General features: G+C 40.4%; 1 long non-coding RNA gene across 2 annotated transcripts; it reads right to left on the bottom strand.

The window, feature by feature from the left end:
- Nucleotides 1-1,020: 1,020 nt before the first annotated feature.
- Nucleotides 1,021-17,721, bottom strand: LOC121065204. 2 transcript variants are annotated; one of them, XR_005816940.1, is made up of 2 exons: nucleotides 17,010-17,721; nucleotides 1,021-1,166 (listed from the first exon to the last, which is right to left on the bottom strand). It is a non-coding gene; the product is annotated as an uncharacterized LOC121065204 (long non-coding RNA). The 2 variants fall into 2 exon arrangements; XR_005816939.1 differs by lacking the exon at nucleotides 17,010-17,721 and adding an exon at nucleotides 5,811-5,944.
- Between the last annotated feature and the right edge of the window lie 1,221 nt (nucleotides 17,722-18,942).

The raw sequence follows: 18,942 nt of genomic DNA on the forward strand, positions 1-18,942 counted from the left end.
CAAGGACTTGTGCTGTGAAGCAGTCAGAAATCCAAGAGCTCTCTCTCAGTGCTTGCACTTTGCCATCAAGGGGGCTATGTCATTTCTTTGAAGCAGGCTCTATTTTGATGGGCAAAATACCAGAGGATGACGTAAACCTCTAAAGATGATTACTTGGGTCCTGTGTCCGGCTTATTCTCAAAAAATGCCTTGAAAATCTTTAGAGCTTCTGCTCTTTTGTCTGGCAGCAATGAACACAAGAGAGATGTTACTGGTCACAGAGAAACTGAATCAAAGGACAGGCATTGTATTAGGGAAAAGTTCCCTAAGACGTTTTCTTGTCCTCAGTACAATTTGTCCTCTTTTCTTTTTCTGGGGAGGTCTTCAGATAGAAGTGCCAGCTTGGTGGGCACTATGCAATAAGTAGACAATGCAGAATACAATTAGTCTTGGTCCAACACCAGAAGTTCAGCACCCTCCCCAAGGCATCAGTGGTGCTCAGGGCTGTTGCCCATATGGAGCTGGCTGGCCAAACTTCTGGCAGGGCTTTGTAGCCGCTAAAGCACATTCAGGAATGACAATGATGCTGTGTGCTTTCTCCCAGCATCTCAGGCAGCTGGATGCATGCAAGCACAGAAATCAGTAAGTGCCTACAGAGGTGCACCAGCCCTCTGGATAAGTCCTGTTGCAGGGGTGTGAAGAATTTGACAGTCACGTAATGAAGCTGTTGGTGCACTTGCCATATTGAAAGTGTCAAAAAGAATAAAATAGAAATCAAAACATGGCTGAGAATAATCAAGTGTTATAAAGCGTTAATCTTAAATTCTCTCTCTTCACCCAGTAAATCCTGTAGTCTTCATAATACACTCCTACTCCCTCCCAACATCCCCATTCCCAGAACAAAACTCCCAAATTCCCAGCAGTCTTGTGGCAAAGTACCAAGATCAAACTAACAATCTGAGAATTTTTCCACTTTCCCCAAATTATTCACAATTTGACAATTACTGTATATAACAAAACAAAGTCACTCACACACTAAAATGCTTGGCTTATGGTTTATTTATCCTATTTGATTTTGTATGCACTCCAAAATCATATTTGTCATGGGAGTATCTGAGCTTCTTGCAGTGATGTATTAAGAAGTGTCTCCCTCTTTCAGCAGCAGAAAGCGTGCAGGGGAAGGCATTCTAGAATTAGATACAAACACAGATGTGTTAGAGAAAATTTCTCATCAGTACCATCCATGGAGAGCAGTAAGCTCAGCTCTTGGAGAGCTTATTTCATTCCATGTCTTTGATCAAAGCCTGAGAAGTTCCCACTTTCCGTGCAGACAGTTTTTGCTTTCTTAGCAAAGGTCCTGCTAGAGTAGAGGATCTTTTACCACAGATTTAATCCCATAGTTTTAACACCAATGTCTTAGCTTCTCCACCCCGGCCAGGAAAACACAGAGATCATTACTAAGACTATAAACTTGACTGAAACTCTGATGGGAGGCCAGTCAAAAGTGTAGAGGACAGATATGACAAATCTGGAATAGCCTCAGCTGTTGAGAAAATGCAGGACCACTTTCTGCTCACATTGATTTTCCAAGGGCTTTCTACATATGGTATGGCTGTAGCCTGGCCGGGAAATGGCATAGGCATGAATAACTGGAGACAGAGTACTAGTTGCCGGGATGGGGGAAAATATCTTGACCAGTTGCAAATAGAAGTGAGCATTATTATTGTTAAATCTCTTCAATATCAATAAATTCAAGAATAAAACAGAAAACATGGCACATCACTGAGGATAGCTATAAGGACTATCACATGCCATAGAGAGAAAATCAGAAATGCTAAGGCAAAGCATAAATTCCAAGGAATGAAAAACAACAATGAAACATCCTTCTGCAAGTATGTTAGTAATAAGACAACAAAGGAAAGAATTGATCCAAACTGTTGTTGTTGTTATTTTGTTGCTTTTTTTTTCCTATTTCAGTCTTCACTAAAAAAGTCAACTCATTAGAGTTAGATCAAATTAGTTAGATCAAATGTCTAACGCAGTTAACACTGAAAGCAAAGAAGTCATTGGTTGAAAGTCATTAGTATGACCAAAAGTCATTAGTAACAGCTAGTCAGGGGCAAACTAGAAAATGGCATAGTGTCACCCCCTACACAGTTATATATTGTCAAATGGGTTTCACCTGATGAAATTCACTCTGACAAATTTGAAGAGTCAATCTTGGTGATCTGAAAATTACTGAATGACTGAAGAAGTGGTAGATTACCAGAAAAGAGCAAATACAGTACTTTATTTTTTAGTACTTACTTTGTAAGGAGAAGTCTGTGAACCATAGCTGACCTTCTTGAATATTATTTCCAGAAAAATAATTGAACAATGTACGGTAGCCAAACCATCAGATGATAATCAAACTGCTTAGGGCATAATGGGTGCAAAGGAACATGGCTTTGTCAAACACTAGCCTTGTTAAGCCTGACTTAATTTTCCTCTCCAGCAGGATAGGGGTGTTTGTGAGTTGATGTCACTTATCTGGATGTTAACAAGGCTTTTGACACTGCCATGTATGATACTTTCCTAAGCAAATTATAAGAAAGCATAAACTAGTCAAAGATACTGTAAGGCAGGTGCTCAGAAAATTGGAAAAATCTACTCAGAAAGTAGCTTGAAATAGGTCATTGCCAGACTAGAAGGTTTCTTTGCCTGCAGTAGCACAGAGGTCTGTCTTAGGTCAACATTTCTATTTAAAACTTGGAAAATGTCAGAAGGGATTTCTCACTTCTTGGAAGAGACTGGAAACATTTTAGGAGACTAGATTAAAATTTGAAAGATAGTTGCACATTGAAGAATCATTATTAAAATACAATATTATCAGTAAGGACTGGAGTAAAGTGCTCTAGCTAGAAATACATTCTCAGCTGTCCAAACGCAAGGGCAGGTGGGGAAACTGAAAAGGGAACATTTCTTCCAGAAATGACTAGGGTTTGTGGGCGACCACACATTGAGGGTGAGACAATTTTATAATACTAATGCAAAAAAAAAAATAATCCTCCAAATTATGGGGATATTGAAAAGGGGATACTTTATGTAAGACTCAAAGTAATCCTGCTCTGCTCAGTACCTAGAAGGCCAAAGAACCTTGTCCATACTGAAAAAAACATTTCATAAAAGACTTGGAGCAGCTGGGGAAAGTTAAGAATAACCAGAGGCTTACACAACATGACTTACAAAGAAAGAATGAAAAAAAAAGTGGGGTTATTTTGTTCAGAGGGGAGATATGACAATATTTTTCAAATATATAAAATACAGCTGCAAAGAAGAGTTTTTTAAAAGTTCTCTATGTCCATTGCAGATAGAATAAGAAAACATGAGATCAAATTACAGAGTGGGACATTTCTGTCAAATATACAATTTAAATTTTCTAATGATAAGGGCAGTTAAGCACTGGTACAGATTGATAAAACTACTGTGGACTACTGCTGTTCAGGAATAATTTGGCTGTTTCTGATCCTGTCCTGCAGGCAAACCTCAAAGATGACCTAAAGTTCAGTGGTCCCTGTAGTTCTGCAGGCAATGAGGAATCTGAGATCACCCTTAATCCATGGATGTGATTGACCAATTCTGGTGTCTACCTCCCACCACGGGTACTATATCTGATGTCAACTCATTAAAAATCTTTTATTTTGTCTGTAACTCCTGGGTTATCAGTGGTTTTATCTTCAGCAGATAGCCTTCATTGCTCTCATCCAGATAAGCTCTTCTTGGTCACGTTAGCCAACTGGTAGAACCATTACAGCAAGAAGGATGATCAGAACTATCTGCCAGGAGTGCATGTCATCAAACTGGCAGGGAGACATTGAATAGCAGAGGAGAGACAATTGATCTTTGAAGGACTAGACAAATGCAAGGTCCAACAACAGAAGCATAGCTTTCTGCATCTTAGTCACTGGCATCCCTCCAGGAGGGACACAACCATTTAGTACATTTCCCTGAACCCTGTTAACACTCTCAAGTGAAACAGGAGTATCTTCAGGTCAAGAGTGTAAAATGTTGAAGAAAGGTCCAGGAGGATGAAAATGGATGGCTGTTTTCTATCTATTGACAGGGAGAGATCATCCATCAATGCCACTAAAGTGGCTTCAGTTCAGTGTCCTGGCCCCAATCCAAATAGCACCATCTCTCATGCTAATGAATATCCTTGCTACATATAAATGTAGAAGCCATATTTCATCTTCCCATCAGATACTAGACAGAGCAAAAGGACATCTATTCTGATCTACAGTATGCCTACAGTCAGTATATGCTCTGCACTTGTTTCTCCCCATTGCATGGCTAGTTTTTGATAGAGCAGATGTGCTAACCCAGCTTAATTCAGACACAACATTTCTCACAGTTCTAGGATGAAATAGAAATACCCTGTTGGAAATAAAGACAAATAAAATTACCCAATAAGTGAATGCCAAGACTGATATCTTTGTAAGCACTCTTAGGTAATTCCTTAAAAAAAGAGAGATCCATTATACCCTAACCTGCATTTTGTCACCAGTGTTGTTCCACTGTCAAGGTAAAGAACTGAGGAATGTCCGCAGACCTGTTATGACATTAATCATATTAAACAAGGCATGTGAACAACAACCGCAATTAAACTGTAGCAATCAAAGATGTAGGAAGCATTTACATTTTGGGAGACCATAAAGTGGTATGTTTTACTCAGAAATCACAAAGGTTGTGTCAGTCTCTAAGACAGGAACTATATACACATCCTTCCTAAAATGTAGCCCTATCTCAGGCAGAGTTTGTCTGCATCTCCGGCAAAAAGTCAGAGAGTTCACAAGGTACTAAAAACTTGACCCTGGTACACAGTGGTATAGCATCCCCAGCGTCTAATGAAGTATAAACAGTCCAAATGTATCTCCTAGCATCCAATTCTCACATGGCTACCAGAAAAATGCCCACCAAATAACCAAGCTAGCTGTTTTTAAGACTCAGGGTTCAGAACTATAATGCCTCCCAAACTGTTTTTTCATCACTGGGTGTACTGATGGGCTGACTTGAATTACTGATTGTAAACACATCCACACTGAGGAAATAGCCTTTTCTTCCCCCAAAGAGTTTTGTATTTCTACGTGAGAAGTCAGAATAGAGAAGTCGAGATTCCAGTCCTAATCTAAGGTTGCTCAAACGCCAGGGAGCTCAGGTTTGTACATAGGTCAAATCAGAAAGTGATACTGTGCCACCTCAGATAGACATTGGTGACAACCAAATGCTCCCAGATTTCTAAAGTGTTCAGCCTTTGACTCTGAATTAAGAATATCCTGAATATAAACCTTATACAAAAATAATATACAACAATATACAGAAAAATCATAATCTAGCTTTCAGTCATAATGCTGCTCTCCTATGCTACTTTGCAGCACAGTTTCCAGGGTTAACAATACAAGACCCAACTTTTTCATATACTGCTTTGAACAACAGGTGGGACCCTTACAAACAGGACATGGGGAATGAACTGTGTGCATATGCCTACACTTAGGCATGCATCTGCGCAGGTCAGTAGTGAAACAGGAAGATTTCATCAACTTTGCTATTGGTATTTGTGTGATCTGTGAAGATGCTCCCCTTTGCAAAAAAAAAAAATAATAATAATAATAAAAAAAAGGTAAATTCAGGAATAGGGCGTGTTGCAAGTTCATCTGCAGCAGTTTTCTGCCACCAACGTTTTGTTCTTTTCCTTACTTTTTTGAATAATTTTGAATGCACAGAACAGTTACCAGCAATAGGCCAAAGAAGAGAATGTCTTTCTTGACTTTCCAGTACTTAAAAAGCATACAAACCTGTTGATATTGCTGTAGTGATTACAGCTGCCTTTGAGCCATGGGTCAGACAGACCTGCTCAGCGGAGTCACTGCTCTCTGGCTCCCCAGCTTCAAGGACACTGCTAACAATCTTTCTTCTCTGAGGTTAAGCTGGCCTACTGCCACTGTAAACACAAAATCTCACTTACATGGTTGAAAGATTAAATATCTGATTAAAATTTCTGGCCGCTAATTTGTTGAACTTGGCCATACGGGTAAATCTGAACTACATGATATTCAGTTCTACATGTTCAGGAGCAGGGGGAGAAGAGGGGAAGGGGGATGTCGTATTTCATGAAACAGCAAGGAAGTCACATTCCAGCTGAAAACCAAGATGGAGAATGTGATTCAGCCCACATCCAAAATGAGAGGTGGAGTGAGCTTGGACAGGCTGTCCTCCTTGGAACAGCTTCCCCAGGAGGGGGCTTCACACAGCTAAACCAGGCATGGAGTCACTGCAGTCACCCAAGGCATCACTTTCAGATGCAGCACCTGTTCCCAGCAACGCAGCAGTAAAACCTTGCCAGCAGAAGTGTTTAGGGACAGTCTGCAGCTGAGCCTAAATTCAGCAAGAGATCTCAGTGGGCTGGATCAGGAACTTAAACCACCACCTGAGCCCTGGTTTATCATGCCTAGGAAATCTCACACCTGGTTCTGTAGTCTCCCCACCACATCGCTCCCCCTACTCCATATCTTCAGGATTCATCCCTAGTAAAGAGACCCAGGTGGATCATTCTCTCTGAGAGAATCCTTGAAGGGGTTGGGGTGTGCTCAGCAGGCATTGCATATCCAGAAATGTCAAACAAGTTCTACAGATTACAACAAAATGCAAAGGATGGGTTTGGGGTTTTTTTACATTATAGAGTACATGCAACTCTGAACAATATATTTTTTAGAGACAGCAAGCTTCCTACCTCTTGCCAAAATTCATAATTTGCTTATTGCAAGCTATGTTAAAGCTCTGCAAAAGAAAAATGTTTGGAATTTTTTTATAATGAGAAATGTTAGGCAACTTTAATATAGGAACTTTTGGTCTTTCTACATTAACTCTTCGCTGTTACGGTTTAATTTGACACAACAGTTTCAGCCTCATGGTGTTTCTTTAGAGTTGTTCTTACAGACATGAGCCACGAGCAATCACATTTCCCCACAGATACTATAATTCACATAGTAAGTATCAGGAAAAAAATCATAATCTACCTATAGCAAGGACTGCAAGGCTCCAACCATGTTTGCAGCCAAAATTTACTGGAGTGGATATGTTTAGAAAACTGCAGATTATTAAAAGCCATGTTTTTGTCCTGATAGTCCTGGTCTGTCACACACCTATGAAGGCCTAGCAAGGGATATGACCCCCAAGCATGAATTTTAAACTTTATTTCTAGCATATTTTTAACAGTCATGTTCTTTTTAGACTCCCTTTTTACCATAGCCTTTGCAGAGACTAATGCAGTTGCAATTACTGCTAACGTCCACGTTACCTCTTCTTTTTCCTGTGCATCCATGATAGAGTTGTGTTTTCCCCAAATGTGTGCAGATCCCTGGCATGTGTTTTATCTCTTCAGATTCAGTGCAGTGAGGACAGATCCTGAACAATCTTGACTCGGGCTAGGCAATGACCAATTTGTCTTAATTGGGCAGTGAAAGCTCATGGCATTGCTTCTCTTCCCAGCATCAGATTTCATTCAACAAAGTTATTGTGACACATCCATGTACTTCAAGTCAGTATGTTTTTGAATTGGGTCTGGTTGTTCTTCAGGGCAAATATTGACTTTTTCCCCCAAATCAGCTTTTCATAGCACATTTGTGGCGATAAATGTCACTGCTCAAACAGGAAATGAATACACTGATGTGCAAATACAGCCAAAGCAAATTAATTTGAGCAAATACTCCTGGGTGACATTTTGTTCTGCGACCAAATGGCTGCTGGCGGTGACTGGGGGGGAACCCTTTCTGCAAGTTACATGGTGAGAACATTTCCAAGACCTGAGGAGCCGAAGGAAGCTGGGGAACCCTGCACAGCCATTCCACCACCACCAGCAAGACATGACACTTGGCTCCTCAGGGGTCCAAGTACCCAGAGAAGCTCAGGTGAAAAGGAGGCTATGGGGTACTCCTACAGAGGAAAGCATGTTCTTGATGGTTGCCACACACAGATAAATCTGTTGTGCAAATGAGAGGGGTTTGTCTGTTCATCTCTTGCTTGTGCATACACTTTGGGTAGGCAGAAGCCACCTGGATGTCTGCTTATATAGCTGAGACAAGGACGAAAAGCCAGGGGCAAATCCCAACAGGCAAGCAGAGAAGCTGAGCTCTCTCTGTGCGAAACTGCTCTCCTGGAGATATCACCCAGGATCATGTAGTGAATCAGTGAAATAGCACCCCCCACACTGATCTCCCAACTCTTCCTGCCTTTCTTTACCTAAATATCTCCTTTCTGTAGCCTCAGGGAGCAAATCAAACCTTATCCTGGGCTGCATCAAAAGAAGCGTGGCCAGCAGGTTGAGGGAGGTGATTCTCCTTCTACTATGCTCTCGTGAGACCCTTCCTGGAGGGGGTACTGCGTTCAGTTCTGGGGCCCCAGCGCAAGAAGGACACAGAAGTATTACAATGAGTCCAGAGGAGGGCCATGAGGATGATCAGAGGGATGAAGCACCTCTCCTATGAAGACAGGCTGAGAGAGCTGGGGTTGTTCAGCCTGGAGAAAAGAAGGCTCTGGGGAGACCTCAGTGCGGCCTTCCAGTGCCTAAAGGGGGCCTACAGGAAAGCTGGAGAGGAACTCTTTGTCAGGGAGTGGAGTGATAGACAAGGAGGAATGGTTTTAAACTAAAAAAGTGGAGATTTAGATTAGATATTTGGAGGAAATTCTTCACCCAGAGAGTGGTGAGGCACCAGCACAGGTTGCCTAGAGAAGCTGTGGATGCCCCATCCCTGGAGGTGTTCAAGGCCAGGCTGGATGGGGCTTTGGGCAACCTGGTCTGGTGGGAGGTATCCCTGCCCATGGCAGGGGGGTTGGAACGAGGTGAGCTTTAAGGTCCCTTCCAACCCAAACTATTTTATGATTCTATGATTCTGTGATAAAGGCAGTTGTGTTGGCCTTCTCTGTGCCAGAGTTGATGGCAAAATTTCTCTTTGGAAACATCAGTGCCTGCTATTCCAACACAAATACACTTCCACCAGTACTGCATAAAAAATATTAACAATGTGTGGCCCATGAACACCTTGTAGCCTATAGACACTTTTGCAAAGGTAACCTCACAGGCAGTTTCCATTGTGGGCATCCTACAAGGCTAAAAGGCGTGTTTTGCTATGGAGGCCCTAGCTGGGCATCTTACTGCTTAGGTGAGTATTCACAACTTTGGCATCTCCTATTCAAAAATGTCTTTTTTTTTTTTTTTTTTTTTTTTTTTTGCCTACATTCTTTCATAATAATGTCATGTTCAGTTACATTTATCCCAGCTGTTGCCATACCCCAGAATGGCTGGACAAGCCTGGTCTTCTCTCTGTCCCAGAGGTGGAAAACACGTTGGATTTTGCTGCTTGAAGCTGTCTGCACAGGGAGAGGGAAGCCTGAGGTGCAAAGCAGACCCAGAACCACACTTCTGAGCAAAATATGCAACTTGATAGTCCAAAAATGTCATTGGCTGGGAGGCAGCCGTTTACCTTTAAGAGTATTTAAAGTATGTTAACTACAGACCAAAAGAATACATTGTAAACACAACATAATAACTCTCTAATAGAAGAGAGAGGTTTTGTATTTACCTACCAGAGACATTTGATTATCAAGCAAAATTGCCTTGTGAAAAGAAAAGCACTCCATCACCTCACAGCCTCGAGTGCCAGCATACCACATATAACTTTAATGTGGTTGGTATCTGTTTGGAGGTCACTTAAAAGGTAACTATTTCAAAAAATGCATTCATATAAACATAAGTTTTAATGCCTTTTGTGTGAAATGCAGAAGCCAAGTCCCGAATGCCTGCGCGCATGAAAGATCCTGTAGTATTTTTAGCGAGATAAAAGGGGTTAATCCTGGTCAAATTCCACTTTGAACACTTACACTCTGCCTACTTTAATTCTCCTGAAATTTCCACTGTACATTGTGTTCTCCTTGGCTTTTGCCCTGGCGTGCCCACTTTCCTGAGGTACGGCTGCACGGCGGCAGCACACTCCGTCGCCGGGCCCTCTCGGCTCTGCTCGCAGTCCCTCTGCCACGTGTGCCTTGTCCTGATGGGCTGCTTCACAGGAACCTCTGAAAGCCTCCTGAGCAGAACAGGCTTAGCCAGGCCTGGCATGCACCAAGGGAGAAGGTTTTGCCTTTGTTTTGTTCACCATTAAGATGCCCAGGGAAGAAAGGCGCTACAGAAGTAGGAAATCCCGTTGCTATAAATATCAACAAGTAATAGTTATAACTAATGCCTTCCTTTTCACTTAACATTTTTTTTGTGTGATAAAAGGATTCTAATTAAAAATATAAACTGGTCTTTCACTTTTTGCTTTATACTTATCTTCCACATGTGCTTGTAATAATCTGCCTTCTTGCCAACACCATCTTGTAAATGAGATCCATATCTCAAGGGTTTATCCTGGTTAAATAAACTGAATTCAATAAAACCCATCTTCAGATATTCCACATGTGAGAGTTATTACTACACTAACATGCTACTGTTGCTTCTGTTACCTAGTGTTACAGATGCATTAACTTCTCCCCTTTGCTTGAGTTATGCTCCACTGTATATCTAAGATAAGAAAATGGAGTGCCTGGAGTCTGTTCAGTGTTATCGTATAACAAACAGTGACTTTTTTATTGAAGGAGTTCCACGAGCGATGCAGGTTTTATTGAAACTAATTCAGAGGGAAAAAAAAAATTAAAGATAAATGTTGAACTAAAAACAAAGCAAGTCATGATATTGTTTGTCCCCTTTCTCTTTCTTTCCCTTCTCTTTCCCTCCAGCTGGTAAGTGTTGTGGTCATGTTGCACAGGGCTGTATAACATTTCTTTGCAGTCAGAGCTCAAAGGTTACAGTGGAGTCTTCAAACTGCTCCCAGTAAAGTTGGCATCAGCATTTCCTGCCCCCTGAAATTCATTCATTTATCAGCCTCCTCGCTTTGAGCACCTCAGCGGTGCCTGCAAGTTGGATTGTGCTCAGCACAGACCTCAGAGCAAAACAAACAATTATATTTGAGCTCCATGGGGTTTCTTTCTTTCTTTTTTTTTTTTTTTTTTTTTTTTCCCCTGGATGACTTCTTGTTGTCTAGCTTGAACTTCCTGCCTTGTTGCTGTAAAAATGATCTGATCCACTGTCAGACAGAGCCCTCAGTGTGTTTTCCTGAAAACATTTCTTTCTCAAAAGCACCCTGAGGCCTTCACTTATCCAAGCTAGACACCCATTAAAAAGTCACTGCATTTCATCCCAGATCCTTCCGCAGCTGTGTGGAAAAGAGTGTAGTGGACAGCTGGGTCTTCTTCCAAAACTAGTATACAGGCACCTCTTAGATTGGGATCCTAAAACAAGAGCACAAGGCAAAGGTCAGCTACAACATCTCTTCCTGGATTCCCATGGTGAAGTCTCCCTTCTTCTCCATTCCTCTTTTTTTAAGTCTCTTTTTCCTGTTGTCTTCCCAGCAAGGAATCTGCCATGTTGCATCACAACCATCAGATGGAAAACTTCAGTTCAGTTTGCAGGGACGTGGACAGACGAAAGGCCTGACCCTGAGATACACAGTTGTTTTGATTGGCAGCCAGAGTCTGATGTCCAGAACGACTCCAAATGATGAATTAGAAATACAGCACCAAGGCTCTCTCGAGATGGCCACAAGGCAGCTCTTGGCCTGTCAGAAAAATAATTAGAACTGCATTGCAAATAGCAAGGCTCCTTTTGCAACATTTATAGCAAGTAGAGGCCTCTCAGGGAAGATTTCCAGGAGCAGAGCCAAAATCAGAAATGAAAGCCAACTAAAGGAAGATTTACACCTCCCTCGAGAAGATAGCCAATAAGATTTCAAGGTGGATTTTGAGACTTTGGCTGCTGAGCTACATTTCTCAGATTTTTCCCTTTGATTTTAATGAGGTGAACTAACGCTTTTGTTTACTCAAATTAATAACAATAATAACAGAAACAAATACCAAAGAAACATCTTTTCTGAGCATCAAGGCCTGATTTCAGGGTTTCATCTCCAATAACCCTCTCCTATTGTTTTTTATTTGCAAAAGCACATCACTGCTTTGGGGTCAGGGACACTCTGTACTAGGTACTGTTTAAACACTTTTTCATGGGGGGTTAAAAAAAATGAAGTAGAAACAGTAGAAACTAGATCTATACAACATTAAAGTTGAGTGCACCAGTATAAATCATACCTAAGACCCTGATGGGCATATGGTGTAGAAATACACCTACTGCTATGCTCTGACAATTTAGTTCCCTTAGAGGCTTTTTCTTCCCATGAGCTACTCCTTGCCTTTTCTTCCAGGTGTATTGTCTTCCCTCTGTCTTTTCTGCACCCTCAGCCACCTTCTCTTTACCTGTTAGCTTGGGATGCCCAAGCTACCCCTTATTTCATTCAATGGTCACACAAGGAAGCTGAAGACTCAAAGAATGAGCAAATGAGTCTGCCATGCAGGCGATCACCTTTTTCTCATAGGATTCATCCTTATCTTTAAGTAAACAATCAGTCTAATGTCGGGGGGGGGGGGGGGGGGGGGAAGTTTTCACACATCCGAAATAAAAACAAAACAAAACAAAACATGGCTATGTCTTTGTGTTTCAGACTTTATCTATTAAACATGAAATTACCTCAGGCCTTTGCTTTTTGCATTTGTAACCCTGGTAAATAAATATGAAACCATCGGAAAATGTTAAACAGCGGTTGTGTAAACAGCAAATGTTTCCTACATATATGCCACAATATGCTTTTGGAAAAGGTTCAGTAGGCGCTTTGTGAGGGATACTCCTTTGAAGCATTGTATCAGACCCTATCTTTCTGGCAAAGCTCAGAAGTTTTTAAGTGGAGATCTCTTGCTGGGAATTTTCATCCAGGCTCAAACGCCTGTTGTTAGAGGAGGAGCTGAGACGTGGGAGGCTTCTCCATACCATGCCACTGGTATCCTCTGAGACGTTAAGCAGGGTTTCTGGGTAACACAGCTTCAGACTAATGTATGAGACTAAGGATCAAAATGAGCTGAAGACAGAGAATTAAAAAGTACCCTCTTTTATTTGAACTTCATACTTGATATATTCATTGGACACTAGGTGTCCAGCTGGGAGGGACAATGACCAGTCCGTCCCTGTTCCCCTTGACACTGTCATCCAGCACCATGCAAAACCCCTGCCATAACCTTCCCTTGCTGGTTTCCTTTCCAAGCTGAAGAGCCTTGCTCACAAAATTCACTGCATACGTGAAAGTCTCTTCCTTCCCTTTGGTTACCTTCGCCACCCTTCTTGGGACCCGCTCCTCCTCTACTACAGAGGTGAAGGGAGAATGCAGACCTAGGTGTAAGGGAACCACAGGTCTATGCTGTGGTTGTACCATGATAGTGACTGTGTTGTTATATACTTTTTTCTTAATACTTTGATTAATATTTTTATTAATACTTTGATTTGATCTTAACTTTGATTTCTTTTTTTCAATTGTTACTGAGCAAGAGGAAGACTTTTTACACAACTGTTATAACCCTGACATCCTGTTCACAAGTGATAACAACCATTAGCATTTTACATTAAATTTTCAAATTTCTTCTACAATGTTCATCACATTATGTTTGTTCACATGAAATTTCATCTAACATTTTACCATTCAGTCTTGCAAAACCCTCTGCAATTGGCCAGTCAGCCATCAATTAATATTCTGAATAATCTAGTAACATAACCAATGTTACTTCACTGTTAAGACTTTTTCCAGATCCTCTGCGAACATTTTGATCATGGATTTTTGAGCAGAATATTTGCAACCCCAGTGATGATATTCCACTGTGAAAGTAGGTCAGGTTTTCTATTCTCTGCTTCCCATCTTTTCAGCAATTATTTTTGCATACAAGGACCTTGTATCCCAACTTTTTCCAGTTTCTCTTAGAGTTGTTGGTATTGCTGAAAGAGTTTTTAAGAATTCAGTAGACTGAATTTAGAGACTAAATATGTTATCTATATATCAGTTGACTGCTTCAGAGATAAAAGATTTAATAAATAAGATTTCAATAGAATTTAATGCTTGACCTCTCTTTACAAACATCATGTTGACTTTTCAATACAACATATTTATCCATGTTTATTAATTATGTTCCCATTATTGTTTCTACAGCTTTGCCTAAGTGTAGATGTCAGCATTACCGGTCTGTATTTCCCCCAAAATTGCCTTGAACAAAGGTTTGGGGTGTTTTTCTTAACACAATAAAATATCAGTGTTGTTTTGCCAATTTCCTGTCTTCAGACACCACATTAGTTTTAAATGTGAGATTAAACATCACAGTTTAATTATTTCATTCTTGGATTCCTCTACAACCATTAGGTAAATAACATGTGGTCCTGATGACTTGGTGTTGTTTGTTGTGTATATGGAGCCCATAACCTCTTCTACCAGTACTTCACTAAGAGACAGGTCTTCTGATGGGTCCCTCACAAATTAAGATCCCACTGTGAGAACTTCCCCAGGCTTTCCCACACCATCTTTTTTAGACAAAGTATTGCATTCCAGATTTTTTTTTTAATAATATATTTATGCAGCACTTCTAGCAATAATGGATCCTAGATTTTGTTTAAAACTTTGTGCAATAATGAATTCCATTGTGAATGGAGAGCAAGAAGGTGCTTGAAAATAATTTTCAAAGTCACCTTCCTACCAAAAGAGCTCTTGCTAGAGTGGATCTAGATAGGAAAAAATTTTGGTATTTATAGCGATTTTATCTTGTATATATATCATGGGCCAAATGCTGTCTGTAGTGTGTGCAGACTGTGGGATCAGTCAGCCTAGTACAGAGGGTTTTCGAAGCTGACAAAACCATCATGATTTAAAAGCTAGTTTAAGTTTTACTTACATACTTTTATTTGCTCAAGTTACACCCCTCAATGGATCAGGACTGTGACAACAACTAAGCTGATACTACTGTTCCATCAAAATGTCAAGAAAACCCCTCCCTCAAAGGAAAAAAAAAAAAAAAGTAAAAAAAGAAGCAGTTGTCAGCTTTCCCAAATAAGTGTAGAAATGATCTGGTTTGGCGCAGTAAAGAAGGCAGTAAGTGCCAGACAGCTCGTGGTCACTTATGCAGAAGTTTCTGAATTGCTCGTAAGACAGCATGTAAAGAACATGAATCATGAAAAAGATCTAGGATAGTTTCTGAGAACAAAGCTCTTGAAATGTTCTTGTTTGTTAAAACATGTGAAATCACAGAAAAGATGATGACCGCTAAAGATGCAACAAATATGTACCAAAATGTTATACAAGCTCGTTTATGGAAATGAACTGATTGTGAACAGTTTGGATTTTTTAGGGATATTTTGTACTGAGATATTTACGAGTGTTTGTGTACAGTCTAAGTGTTGTGCACAAAGAAATGGTGCAAATTAGATGATGTGATTCCCCAAGATTTACTCAGAGCTAAAATCACATATCTTGGTAGGACAAAAGTTTTTGTGCAATACAAACACCAAATGCAGCCACTCGTATCACTTTTTTCAAATAATACAAAAGTTAAAGTTTTGGTAAAAAGAACGGATTTTACTTGTGGCCAGTGACATCTCTGCCACTGTAATACTAAAGTGTTTCGATTAGTTGTTGCATGCTATGCAGATGAGAAGAAAATAATCCATTGTCTGCTGGACTGCTTTCAATGAGTCACTGAAACTGCATTAAAATATTCCATACAAGCAAAAAATGTGCTATAATCACACCGATCCTTGGCTCCATATCACTGTTTGCTCAACAATGCTTATGATAACTGTGAGATACCTCTCTGGCTATGAAGTAATGAAAAATTAAAATGATTATCTATTTCCAGAAAACTGGGGAGCGTATGTACTGCACAATACAGCAATGCATCGTTTAGATAAGTTAGCATTTTGTCTGGAAAATTGTGAAACACAATATTTCAACACTTCTCCGTTCCTGCCAAGGGAGCTTCAGAATCACAGAAGAAAGTTTATTTTGAACATATGGAAAAGATGAGGAATGTCCTCCCAGAGATAACCATCTCTATAACCTGCAGTTGAAAGGATCTTCAGACCTTTTCCAGCTATTAGACATTACTTTTGTATATGAGGTGAGCATTTCCTACTTGCCCTTTTTTACGTTTGGGGAGAATGGAGAGATATTTAAGTGACTGAATACTTCTTCCACATCTCCAGCAAAATACTTTTAATGTTTCTATGACAAGCTTAACTGGAACAGTCTGATTTTGGACGTGCTAAAGTTTAAGGCATAAAACTAAAGGGTAAGTTATAACAACTGATGGCAAATTACTTGTTCATAAATATAACTCATGTGGTATCATAGCAAAGGAGTAAAATGGGAAAGAATTTCATTCATGGTTATGCTTTGGCTGTAAAATGCCTGACTACACTTCACCTTCACAAAATTTCTGTAACTTGATTTAGATTTGATTCTTTGGAAACAGTGCTGATTTTTCAGGAAACTGCAGGCATTAATAAAGGGGTGAAACTTGACAAGAAGCTGGGTACAGATTATTTTATGATGAATATTTTGTATTGAGACATTCATGAGTACGTGTGTACATACTCTAGGAGCTGTGCGTAAAGAAATGGTGCAACATTCTGTTTCCACTTCCTACTTGTCTTAGTTTCTTAAAACTTTCACAATTTATTATGCCCATTCCCACCTTAAATTCAGCAGTGGGAAGGATTTTTTTTCCCTATTACCAGACTAGGAGAGACTGCAGATGCCTGTTGAATGTGTGCTTTCAGCATCAACTTCAGGCTAAAACTAATTATAGTTGTATACATAAGGAATTTTTGAAATTGATTTAGTTTTTAACTAATGACCAACTAAGCTATATGATAGTGTTTAAAATACATAACCACATTTTAAATAACATTTTTAAACTCTATGATAACTGAGTTGAATCATCAGTGTGGTGAACTTTTTTGGTGCTTTTTGTCATTTTGGTGCTTTTTGCTATTTTGCTAAAAAAAATAAAAAAATAAAAAAATTGTGCAGACCAGAAAAACTTACCTCCAGAGGTGTATAAAGGCAGTTTTTCTACCTGGAGATCCATGACGCTGTGACCTGGCTGCTGGCAATAGCCCAACGAAGTGTCGTAAAACTTGGCTGGCAACATTTGTGAGAGCCGGTGCCAGAAATATACCCAGCACTAAGATGTTCTGCAAAGTCTCATCAGTGGCCATGCCCCAAATAACACAAGGATACTGATGTCTTTCTAGTGAAATGTCCTGGTTTGACAGACCAGCTGTGAGGAGCAAAACACAGAGCCACAAAGCACCAAGTCAAGCTAAGCAATCTCTGTCCCTATTTGCTCCATTGTGCCCACTATGAGTGTTGGCAAGCCCCTGGCAGTGCATCACCCCATGCCATGGTATTTCAGTTTCTTTTTGCTCGCAAAGAGCTACGGACCCCTACGGTGCTGTATAAATAATACTCATTTAAACTTGCCAAGGACAAATCAAGTGTTTTAATTTCACACTCTAACTTAAGATAAGAAAATAAACATGAGCTGCTGGTGAGCTCAGTAAACTTGCTCATGAACTAGAGGGGTGGAGTGGAGGTGGGAGTGACAGCACATGAAAAACTTCCATTCAGTGGGAATTGGATATAAAAGCAAGTAAAACATTACCCTGCTTGTGAAAAAGTCTAGAAAACAATATGGAAAATATCAGGGTGCCACTGTATAAACCAGCAAAACATCCTGACACACAAAATGGTATTTTCTACTCCTAATCCAAAAAGTTTTTAGACTCCATCTATCAAAATACAGTAAAACTGATTCAAAGAAAAGAAGAAAACTTCCCTGCCTTTCATTCCATCTTCAGCTTCCCCTAGTAATTGTTTATATTAAGCCTAGTGCTGAGGAGAATTCTGGTTGAGGATGCTGTTGTGGTGGTAGGTTTTTAAGAGGAACTGCAGATTTATATGCTCTGACAGGGACTGTGATGCAAGAGCTCTGGTCGGGTCGCAACATATTAGAAAGACATTTATTGCATTGGCAACATTTTCTCTCTTTTTTTGGCAATTCGCAAGCACTTTAAAACTCTCCAAGAGAAACAACTTTTTCTTTTCAGTCTTGATTCTTCTCAATATTTCAAGGACAAGGGGAGTCATGTGGGGAGCTCCTCAGCAACCATACCTTTAACATCCACTTCTCTGGCGCATGGGGACAGGGAGTGCATCACCAACAAGCAAGAAGACAGATCTGAGCAGGTAGGGTACTTGCTACTACCTAAATCTGTTTCTTGGGACTAAATATTAGCCTCAAGTCAAAGCAAAGATGGATACCTTGTTTTTCATTCATATAGATCAGAAGTACCTCAATGTCTTCCACTACTTAAAGGGGGGCTATGGGAAAGATGGAGAGGAACTCTATCAACGAGTGTTTTGAAAGGACAAAGGATAATGGTTTTAAGCTAAAAGAGGGTATATTTAGATTAGACATTAGGAGGAAATTCTTCACTCAGAGGGTGGTGAGGCACTGGCACAGGCTGCCCAGAGAAACTGTGGATGCCCCATCCCTGGAGGTGTTCAAGGCCAGGCTGGATGGGGCTTTGGGCAGCCTGGTCAGGTGGGAGGTGTCCCTGCCCATGGCAGGGGGGTTGGAATTGGATGAGCTTTAAGGTTCTTTACAGCCCAAGCCATTCTGTGATTCTATTGACCTATGAACCTGTGACCAGGACACCAGAGGAGCAGGAGAATCAGACCCATTGACTTTCATCACATCATTTCTGAGACATATTGCTGGGTTCTGAGAGATAGACCAAGTGCCTTGATATCTAGTACAGTTACCATTCAATTGAACAACAAGTCTCTTTCACAGTGAGCAGGCCAAAACTGATGAACGGTTTGGATTGGATCTCTTCAGGGCTATTGTGCCCATCAAACTGAGCAAGCATGTTGAACCTCTTTTTTCTTCCTGTGCATTCCAGGAACATGATGG

This window comes from Cygnus olor, chromosome 2 (assembly GCF_009769625.2).
Source record: "Cygnus olor isolate bCygOlo1 chromosome 2, bCygOlo1.pri.v2, whole genome shotgun sequence".
NCBI classification, from domain to species: Eukaryota; Metazoa; Chordata; class Aves; order Anseriformes; family Anatidae; genus Cygnus; species Cygnus olor.